We start from the raw sequence: 11,604 nt of genomic DNA on the forward strand, positions 1-11,604 counted from the left end.
TTAACTTTTACCATCTATTAACCTTTGTTAGGGCCGTTAGCTTGGTTGATGTGGTGAACCATCGTTGGTTCCCACTGTGGGATTGTTCTAATGTTGTTGTTGGGCTAGGGTATTCCCACTGTGGGATTGTTCTAATGTTGTTGTTGGGCTAGGGTGGGTTTGATACACCTGTGGTTGTTACTGTTTTGGCACATCCCAGTCGGGCTCCGCCTCCTGGGAGAGGTATAAGACCCCCTGCTCGGGCGGGACCTCGTCAGTCTGGGATAGTGTGTTAACGTTCTATTAAGTTCCATTGTTAGACAATAAAAGCCTTCTGTTACCGAAGCTTCGTGCCTCGTGTTCAATTGACGCGCATCAGTTGATAAACGCAGGGTCGTAGCTTTGATTCCTCCGCTATGGTTAAGAAAGCCCACCAACGCCTCTACTTTCTCAGGAGGTTAGGGAAATTTGGCATGTCCACTACGACTCTCAGCAATTTTTATGGATGTGCCATAGAAAGCGTCAGAGCAGGTATGGCTCCTGCTCTGTCCAAGACCGCAAGAAACCACAAAGGGTTGTGAATGTAGCCCAGTCCATCACTCAAACCAGCCTCCCTGTCAACACTTCCCACTGCCTCGGGGAAAAGCAGCCAGCATAATCAAGGGCCCCACGCACCCCGGACATTCTCTCTTCCACCTTCTTCCATCGGGAAAAAGATACAAAAGTCTGAGGTCACGTACCAACCGCCTCAAGAACAGCTTCTTCCCTGCTGCCATCAGACTTTTGAATGGACCTACCTCGCACTAATTTGATCTTTCTCTACACACTAACAATGACTGTAACACTACATTCTGCACTCTCTCCTTTCCTTCTTTATGAACGGTATGCTCTGTCTGTATAGCGCGCAAGAAACAATACTTTTCACTGTATACTAATACATGTGACAATAATAAATCAAATCAAATCCCCCTGTGTTGGCCATTGACATTCTGATTCAAGAATTAAGTGGAGAGATAGCATCCATTATTTAAAGTTTATTTATTAATGTCACAAGTAGGCTTACATTAACACTGCAATGAAATTACTGTGAAAATCCCCTGGTTGCTACACTCCGGCGCCTGTTCGGGTACACTGAGGGAGAATTTAGAACGGCTAATGCTCCTAACCAGCATGTTTTTCGGACTGTGGGAGGAAACCGGAGCACCCGGAGGAAACCCACGCGGACACCGGGAGAACGTGCAAACACCACACAGACAGTGATCCAAACCTGGGTCCCTGGTGCCGTGAAGCAGCCGCCCCGTTAGCAGGAACAAGAGGCCTGAATGGCATGTTGCCTCTCGCTAGTGGGGTGCCAGGAACCTTCAGGACCCGCGCTGGGGCATCAGCTATTCCCACATTTATTGATGACTCAGGTGATGGGATATGGAAAGTCACAAGGAGATTTACATCACATACCAGGATAGGCAGTAGTAGAGGTGGAGGTACAACATTGCAAAAAGATATTAACAGATTAAGTGAGCGGGATTGTTGCAAAAGGATTTGTCATTAAGCATATGTGAGGTTATAAACTTGGCAACGGAAAAGGCACTCTCTAAATGTGGTAAAATCTAGAAACAGCGATGTACTTGGAATCCAGGTATGTGTAGATCATGAAAACGTCACAAGGCAAGCAGGGACAAGGTGATGGCCTGGTGGTATTGTCGCTCGACTATTAATTCAGAAACTCAGCTAATGTTCTGGGGACCCGGGTTCGAATCCTGCCATGGCAGATGGTGGAATTTGAATTCAATAAAAAAATATCTGGAATTGAGAATCTACTGATGACCATGAAACCATTGTCGATTGTCAGAAAAACCCATCTGGTTCACTAATGTCCTTTAGGGAAGGAAATCTGCCGTCCTTACCCGGTCTGGCCTACATGTGACTCCAGAGCCACAGCAATGTGATTGACTCTCAACTGCCCTTGGGCAACTAAGGATGGGTAATAAATGCTGGCCAGCCAATGACATAAGAACTAGGAGTAGGCCATCTGGCCTCTCGAGCCTGCTCTGTCATTCAATAAAATGATGGCTGATCTTTTTGTGGACTCAGCTCCACTAACCTGCCCACTCACCATAATCCTTAATTCCTTTACTGTTCAAAAATTTACCTATCCTTGCCTTAAAAACATTCAGTGAGATAGCCTCAACTGCTTCACTGGGCAGGGAATTCCACAGATTCACAACCCTTTGTGTGAAGAAGTTCCTCCTCAACTCAGTCCTAAATCTGCTCCCCCTTATTCTGACGCCATGCCCCCTAGTTCTAGTTTCACCCACCAGTGGAAACAACTTCCCTGCTTCTGTCTTATCTATTCCCTACATAATCTTATATGTTTCTCTAAGATCTCCCCTCATTCTTTTGAATTCCAATGAGTATAGCCCCAGTCTACTCAGTCTCTCCTCATAAGCCAACCCTCTCAATACCGGAATCAACCTAGTGAATCTCCTCTCCACCCCCTCCAGTGCCAGTATATCCTTTCTCAAGTAAGGAGACCAAAACTGTACACAGGAAGGTGGTCCTAAAACTTTTGTGGCAACTTGTGCTTATGCAAGCCCTTCTCATAGTAAATATGGCAGTATGTAAAGAGACCAAAACTGTACACAGTACTCTAGGTGTGGCCTCACCAGCACCCTATACAGCTGCAACATAACCTCGCTGTTTTTAAACTCCATCCCTCTAGCAATGAAGGACAAAATTCAATTTGCCTTCTTAATTACCTGCTGCACCTGCAAACCAATTTTTTGTGATTCATGCACAAGGACACCCAGGTCCCTCTGTACAGCAGCATGCTGCAATTTTTTACCATTTAAATAATAGTCCATTTTGCTGTTATTCCTACCAAAGTGGTTGACCTCACATTTACCAACATTATACTCCATCTGCCAGACCCTCGCCCACTCATTTACACTATCAATATCCCTTTGCAGACTTTCAGCGTCCTCTGCACACTTTGCTCTGCCACTCACCTTAGTGTCATCTGCAAATTTTGACACACTACACTTGGTCCCCAACTCCAAATCATCTATGTATATTGTAAACAATTGCGGTCCCAACACTGATCCCTGAGGCACACCACTAGTCACTGATCGCCAACCAGAAAAACACCCATTTACCCCCACTCTTTGCTTTCTGTTAGTTAATCGATCCTCTATCCATGCTAATACATTACCCTATACTGTGCCCCTTTATCTTATGTAGCAGTCTTTGGCGCGGCACCTTGTCAAATGCCTTCTGGAAATCCAGATACACCACATCCACAGGTTCCCCATTGTCCACTGCGCATGTAATGTTCTCAAAGGATTCCACCAAATTAGTCAAACATGACCTGCCCTTCATGAATCCATGCTGCATCTTACCAATGGGACAATTTATTTCCAGATTTCTTGCTATTTCTTCCTTGATGATAGATTGAAGCATTTTCCCTCCTACAGAAGTTAAGCTAACCGGCCTATAGTTACCTGCCTTTTGTCTACCTCCTTTTTTAAACAGTGGCGTCACATTTGCTGTTTTCCAATCTGCGGGAACCACCCCAGAGTCCAGCAAATTTTGGTAAATTACCACTAGTGCATTCGTTATTTCCCCCACCATCTCTTTTAGTACCCTGGGATGAATTCCATCAGGACCAGGAGACTTGTCTACCTTTAGCCCCATTAACTTGCCCAACACTACCTCTTTCGTGAGAATGATAATTTTTAGGTCCTCGCCTGCCATAGCCTTCCTGTCATCAATGTTTGGAATGTTATTTGTGTCTTCCACTGTGAAGACCGACACAAAATAGCTGATAAATGCCTCAGCCATTTTCTCATTTCCAGTTACTACATCCCCCCTTCTCATCCTCTAAAGGACCAATGTTTACTTTAGCCACTCTTTTTCGTTTTATATATTTGTTGAAACTTTTGCTATGTTTTTATATTCTGAGCGAATTTACTCTCATAATCCACCTTACTTTTCTTCATAGCTTTTTTCTGTTGACCTTTAAAGATTTTCCAATCCTCTCGGTTCCCACTAATCTTTGCCACTTTGTATGCATTTTCTTTCAATTTGATATCCTCCTTTATTTCCTTAGGTATCCATGGCTGATTATCCCTTTTTCTAGAGTCCTTCCTTATCACTGGTATATACTTGGTGACGCCCATGTCCCATGAATGAAAGCTCTGGTTAGAATATACCTGGAATTTTATTTATTTGGCTAATTCTGGCTGACATTTGACCTCATAGAATCATAGAATCCCTACAGTGCAGAAGGAGGCCATTCAGCCCATCGAGCCTGCACCGAAAACAATCCCACTTAGGCTCTATCCCTGTAACCCTACATATTTACTCTGCAGGTCCCCCTGACACTAAAGGACAACTTAGCATGGCCAATCGACCTAACCTGCACATCTTTGGACTGTGGGAGGAAACCGGAGCACCCGGAGGAAACCCACACAGACATGGGGAGAATGTGCACACAGATGGTGACCCAAGCCGGGAATTGAACCTGGGTCCCTGTGAGGCAGCAGTGCTAACCACTGTGTCACCGTGCCGCCCCAAAACATTTGTCTGATCTCAATTCAAGGTTTAGAACTTGACTCCCAAAAAACTTCTAAAATGTCAGAAGGTTACATCAGCCGAGCAGTCCATTGTGGTTGTAATACATCAATAAACTCACATCACTTTACACTGCGATAGCTCTCAGCACTAACTTTCCCCTTCTCCAGAAAACTTGATTCAGAGTTCAATAATTCAAGACATTTTTCACAGCCAGTTGTGAGTTCCCTCCCCCACACCAATAAGCAAAGCAGAAGCAGGCAGATTCTCCTACTTACCTGATGAGGTCACCTGATGAAGGAGCAGCGCTCTGAAAGCTTGTGGCTTGTGCTACCAAATAAACCTGTTGGACTTTAACCTGGTGTTGTGAGACTTCTGACTGTCACATGTAGGCCAGACCAGGTAAGGACGGAAGATTTCCTTCCCTAAAGGAGAGACTGGATAGTCGAGGGTTGTTCTCCTTAGAGCAGAGAAGGCTGAGGGGGTGAGGGGAGGGGTACAAAATTATGAAGGGCACAGATAGGGCAGTTAGGAAGAAACTTTTCCCCCTTAGTTGAGGGATCAATAACCTGGGGGCAGAGATTTGAGGTAAGGGGAAAAGGGGATTTGAGGGCAAAAAAAATTTCACTTGGAGAGTGGTGGGAATCTGGAACTCACGGACTGAGAGGTTGGTAGAGGCGGGAATCCTCACAACATTTAAGAAGCATTCAGATGAGCGCTTGAAATGCCCGTAGCACACAAGGACCAAGTGCTGGAAAATGGGATTAGAATAGATAGGTGCTGGATGGTTGGCACAGACACGATGGGCTGAAGGGCCTCTTTCATTGCTGTAAAATTCTACAGGTGGAATTTTCCTGTCCCGCCCGGCACGGGAATTGCAGTGGGTGGGGAGCAGACCACGCATTGGTCCATTGACGCCGGGCGTGAATTTCCGGTCTTGGAGCAAGTATGGCCAGAGAATCCCACCCTTTGACTCTACCGCCCCGCCCACCACGGAATTGGAGCGGGCGAGGGGCGGGCAATGGACATGTCCGGTGACCTTGGGCAGGAATTTCCGGTCTTCCTTGAGCCAGGCTGTAAAATCCCCCCCCTTCCATGGGTCTATTAGCCAACCAGATGGGTTTTTACGAAAATTGAAGAAAAGACACCGTTACCAGCCCTATTAGTTAATTGGCTAAATTCATAAAAAATTAAATTTAAACCTCACACGCTGCCAGAGTGGAATTTGAACCGTTGTTCTCACAGGATTAGCCTGGATCGCAGGATTATTAGCCCAATTGCATCATTTCTGTTATTGGTAGGTTACTAATTCAAGGGCCCGGATTAATGATCTGAGTCAGGTTATACATTCAGATTAGTTACTCAGTCCTTATGGCCTCTGCGAGGAAAACTGAGCTGGCAGGTCATGCTGCAGTGATCACATTGTCACCTTTTACCCCGAACGTCTGTCCCCTCACTTTGAGGTGAATTCAAAGAAAATTTCGAAGGCCTCAAAGAACAAAGAACAAAGAACAAAGAACAGTACAGCACAGGAAACAGGCTCTTCGGCCCTCCAAGCCTGTGCCGCTCCTTGGTCCAACTAGACCAATCATTTGTATCCCTCCATTCCCAGGCTGCTCATGTGACTATCCAGGTAAGTCTTAAACGATGTCAGCGTGCCTGCCTCCACCACCCTACTTGGCAGCGCATTCCAGGCCTCCACCACCCTCTGTGTAAAAAACATCCCTCTGATATCTGAGTTATACTTCGCCCCTCTCACCTTGAGCCCATGATCCCTCGTGAACGTCACTTCTGATCTGGGAAAAAGCTTCCCACCGTTCACCCTATCTATACCCTTCATAATCTTGTACACCTCTATTAGATCTCCCCTCATTCTCCGTCTTTCCAGGGAGAACAACCCCAGTTTACCCAATCTCTCCTCATAGCTAAGACCCTCCATACCAGGCAACATCCTGGTAAACCTTCTCTGCACTCTCTCTAATGCCTCCACGTCCTTCTGGTAGTGCGGTGACCAGAACTGGACGCAGTACTCCAAATGTGGCCTAACCAGCATTCTATACAGCTGCATCATCAGACTCCAGCTTTTATACTCTATACCCCGTCCTATAAAGGCCTCCCATTTTGTTTCTCACAATCTTTTTTCAGGAACCTTTAGTGAGGAGAAGGATTGTCCGGGAATATAGAAACATAGAAGATAGGAGCAGGAGGAGGCCATTCGGCCCTTCGAGGCTCCTCCACCATTCATCACTATCATGGCTGATCATCCAACTCAATAGCCTAATCCTGCTTTCTCCCCATAACCTTTGATCCCGTTCGCCCCAAGTGCTATATCCAGCCGCCTCTTGAATATATTCAATGTTTTGGCATCAACTACTTCCTGTGGTAATGAATTCCACAGGCTCACCACTCTTTGGGTGAAGAAATGTCTCCTCATCTCCGTCCTAAATGGTCTACCCTGAATCTTCAGACTGTGACCCCTGGTTCTGGACTCCCCCCACCATCGGGAACATCCTTCCTGCATCTACCCTGTCTAGTCCTGTTAGAATTTTATAAGTCTCTATGAGATTCCCCCTCATTCGTCTGAACTCCAGCGAAAACAATCCTAACCTCGTCAACCTCTCCTCATACATCAGTCCCACCATCCCCGGAATCAGCCTGGTAAACCTTTGCTGCACTCCCTCGAGAGCAAGAACATCCTTCCTCAGAAAAGGAGACCAAAACTGCACACAATACTCCAGCTGTGGCCTCACCAAGGCCCTGTATAGTTGCAACAACACATCCCTGCTCCTGTACTCGAAACCTCTCGCTATGAAGGCCAAAATTTGCCTTCTTTACCGCCTGCTGCACCTGCATGCTTACCTTCAGCGACTGATGCACAAGGACACCCAGGTCCCGCTACACACTCCCCTCTCCCTCCCCCGCCAGCAAAAGTTCTTTCGGAATATATGTCGGGTTTTAGACGGGTGTTACTAAGCGACGACTCAATATTGGGGGCATGCTAAACATATTGTCAGGCCAAACATTCAAGCAACACTGACTCAAACCTAAGTTCTGTGAAAATGCCAAAACAAATCCACAGACAAAACTGGAATGGCAAGAATTAATTCATAAAATCTCCCAGGGTACTTCAGCAGAGTGAATACCGAATTCGATATCGACAAATGTGAGGAGATATTAAGCCAAGTGTTGAAGGATTGGTCAAAGTTCAAGGTTTTATGCAGTGTCTTGAAGAAGGAGAGAGCTTCCTGCAACACTCATTTGTCAACAGCTCTTTGCAAAGACAAAGAATGGCATTCACCAAGCTCCAGAGAATCCCTTCAGTGTAGAAGGAGGCCATTCGGCCCATTGAGTCTGCACCAACCCTCTGACAGACTATCTTACCCAGGCCCCTTTCCTATCACCATAACCTCACACACATTTACCATGGCCAGTCCATCTAACCTACTGCTGCCTCACAGCACCAGGGAGCGGGTTCAATTCCAGCCTCGGGTCACTGTCTGTGTGGAGTTTGCACGTTCTCCCGTGTCTGCTTGGGTTTCCTCTGGGTGCTCCGGTTTCCTCCCACACTCCAAAGATGTGCAGGTTAGGGGGATTGGCCATGCTAAATTGCCCCTCAATGTCCAAAGATGTGCAGGTTAGTTGGATTGGCCATGCTAAATTGCCCCTCAGTGTCCAAAGATGTGTAGGTTAGGTGAATTGGCCATGCTAAATTGCCCCTCAGTGTGCAAAGATGTGCAGGTTAGTTGGATTGGCCATGCTAAATTGCCCCTCAGTGTCCAAAGATGTGTAGGTTAGGTGGATTGGCCATGCTAAATTGCCCCTCAGTGTCCAAAGATGTGTAGGTTAGGTGAATTGGCCATGCTAAATTGCCCCTCAGTGTGCAAAGATGTGCAGGTTAGTTGGATTGGCCATGCTAAATTGCCCCTCAGTGTCCAAAGATGTGTAGGTTAGGTGGATTGGCCATGCTAAATTGCCCCCCAGTGTCCAAAGATGTGTAGGTTAGGTGGATTGGCCATGCTAAATTGCCCCTCAGTGTCCAAAGATGTGCAGGTTAGTTGGATTGGCCATGCTAAATTGCCCCTTGGTGTCCAAAGATGTGCAGGTTAGGTGGATTGGCCATGCTAGATTGTCCCTTAGTGTCCGAAGATGTGTAGGTTAGGTGGAATGGCCATGCTAAATTGCCCTTTAGTGTCCAAGGGTGTGTAGTTTAGGTGGATTGGCCATGCTAAATTGCCCCCTAGTGTCCAAAGATGTGCAGGTTAGATGGATTGGCCATGCTAAATTGCCCCTTAGTGTCCAAAGATGTGCAGGTTAGGTGGATTGGCCATGCTAAATTGCCCCCTAGTGTCCAAAGATGTGCAGGTTAGATGGGTTGGCCATGCTAAATTGCCCCCTAGTGTCCAAAGATGTGCAGGTTAGATGGGTTGGCCATGCTAAATTGCCCCCTAGTGTCCAAAGATGTGCAGGTTAGATGGATTGGCCATGCTAAATTGCCCCTTAGTGTCCAAAGATGTGTGGGTTAGGTGGATTGGCCATGCTAAATTGCCCCCTAGTGTCCAAAGATGTGCAGGTTAGGTGGATTGGCCATGCTAAATTGCCCCCTAGTGTCCAAAGATGTGCAGGTTAGATGGATTGACCATGCTAAATTGCCCCCTAGTGTCCAAAGATGTGTAGGTTGGGTGGATTGGCCATGCTAAATCGCCCCTTTGTGTGTCTCTTTCAGAGGATCAGTCCAGACACAATGGACGGGATTTTCCAGCCACACACACCCCTCGGCTGGAAAATCCCACCCGAGGTCAATGGACCTTTGCATGGTCCGTATCCCATCTGCTACGATACCCGTGGCAGGCGTGACGAGATAATTCTGCCCAATGGGTTGAATGGCCTCCTTCTACCCACAGTGATGTTATGTTCTATGATGTCCACACTGGTGGGCAAAGATCTAACTACACTAATCCCATTTCTCAACGCTTGGCCCATAGCCCTGAAGGTCACGACAGAGCAAGTGAATATCAAAATATTTGTTAAATGTTGCAAGAGTTTCTGACTCAATCACACTTTTACGCAATGAATTCCAGACTCCCACCATCCTCTGGGTGAAATGTTTTCTCCTCAACTCCCCTCTTAGCCTTCTACCTCTTGCTTTAACTCTATACTCCCTGGTTATTGACACCCCTCTACTAATGGAAAAAAGTGTCTTCCTATTCACCCCATCTACGTCCACCATAATCTTCTACACTTCCATCAGCTCTCAACCTTCACTGCTCAGGCTCAGTCTATCCAGTCTCTCCTCGTAAGTCAGACCCTTCATCCCAGACAGCATCCTGGTGAATCTCCTCTGCATCCTCTCCAGTGCAGTCACATCCTCCCTGTGTTGTGGTGACCAGAACTGCACGCAGCGCTCCATACATAGAAAACCCAACTGAAAACAAATGGGACGCATTGGATAACGAAAAGGCTTGACGGGGTGAATGAAACACAGCACTTAGGAGGAGGCCATTCGGCCCTTCCATCCTGCTCCGCCATTCAACATGACCAAGTCTGATCCTCTATCCCATTGCCATACTCCCGCGCGCTCTCCCCGCGATACATTCAGGGTGGGATCCTCCGGCCGCGCTCGCCCCAAAACTGGAAAATCCCACCCGAAGCCAATGGACCTTTGTATGATCCGCCCACCTCCCCTTTCGCCCCCCCCCCCCCCCACTCTGCCCGCTATGGGCGGGACTGGAAAACTCCCCCCTTAAAGTCTAGACTTATTACAGAAGCACGCACCCGTAGCCTACGCAGTGCACCTGGTGGGATTTCCCATGCCTGCTTGGAGGAGCAGTTTCACCCTGGATAGCTGAATAGAGCACCCGCTGAGAGAGCCTCCATGTTGAGGCGACCTTGTTCTCCGACCCCAGCCCATCTCCCCCTGGCAGGGGCTGCCCAGGATCCAGAGCTGTAGGGGGATTTGATTTATTATTATCTATTATGCATTAGTATACAGTGAAAAGTATTGTTTCTTGTGCGCTATACAGATAAAGCATACCGTTCATAGAGAAGGAAAGGACAGGGTACAGAATGTACTGTTACAGTCATAGCTAGGTTGTAGACAAAGATCAACTTAATGCGAGGTAGGTCCATTCAAAAGTCTGACAGCAGCAGGGAAGAAGCTATTCTTGAGTCGGTTGGTACGTGACCTCAGACATTTGTATCTTTTTCCCGACGGAAGAAAGTGGAAGAGAGAATGTCCGGCTGCTTTTCCGAGGCAGCGGGAAGTGTAGACAGAGTCAATGGGCGGGAGGCTGGTTTGTGAGATGGATTGGGCTACATTCACACCCCTTTGTAGTTTCTTGTGGTCTTGGGCAGAGCAGGAGCCATACCAAGCCGTGATACAATCAGAAAGAATGCTTTCTATGGTGCATCTGTAGAAGTTGGTGAGAGTTGTAGCTGGCATGCCAAATTTCCTTAGTCTTCTGAGAAAGTAGAGGTGTTGGTGGGCTTTCTTAACTATAGCTTCCGCATGGAGGGATTAGGACAAGCTTTTGGTGATCTGGACACCTAAAAGCTTGAAGCTGTCGACCATTTCTAGTATGTCCCTGTTGATGTAGACAAGGCATGTTCTTCAGTGCGCTAACTGAAGTCGATGACGATCTCCTTCGTTTTGTTGACATTGAGGGAGAGATTTCTGTCCTCACACACCAGTTCACCAGATTCACCAGATTCTCTATCTCTTTCCTGTACTCCGTCTCATCATAGTTTGAGATCTGACCAAGGCGGTGGTGTCATCAGTAAATGAGTTGGAGGGGAATTTGGCCACACAGTCAAAGGGTATATGGAGCATAGTAAGGGGCTGAGGACACAGCCTTGTGGAACACCGGTGTTGAGGATAGTCCTCAAGGAGGTAGTCAAAGAGATAGTCATCGACTTCAGGAAGCATAGTGGAGAACATGTCTCTGTCTACATCAACGGGGATGAAGTAGAAATGGTCGAGAGCTTCAAGTTTTTAGGTGTCCAGATCACCAACAACCTGTCCTGGTCCCCCCATGCCGACACTATAGTTAAGAAAGCCCC

Source organism: Mustelus asterias, chromosome 14 (genome assembly GCF_964213995.1).
Source record: "Mustelus asterias chromosome 14, sMusAst1.hap1.1, whole genome shotgun sequence".
NCBI classification, from domain to species: Eukaryota; Metazoa; Chordata; class Chondrichthyes; order Carcharhiniformes; family Triakidae; genus Mustelus; species Mustelus asterias.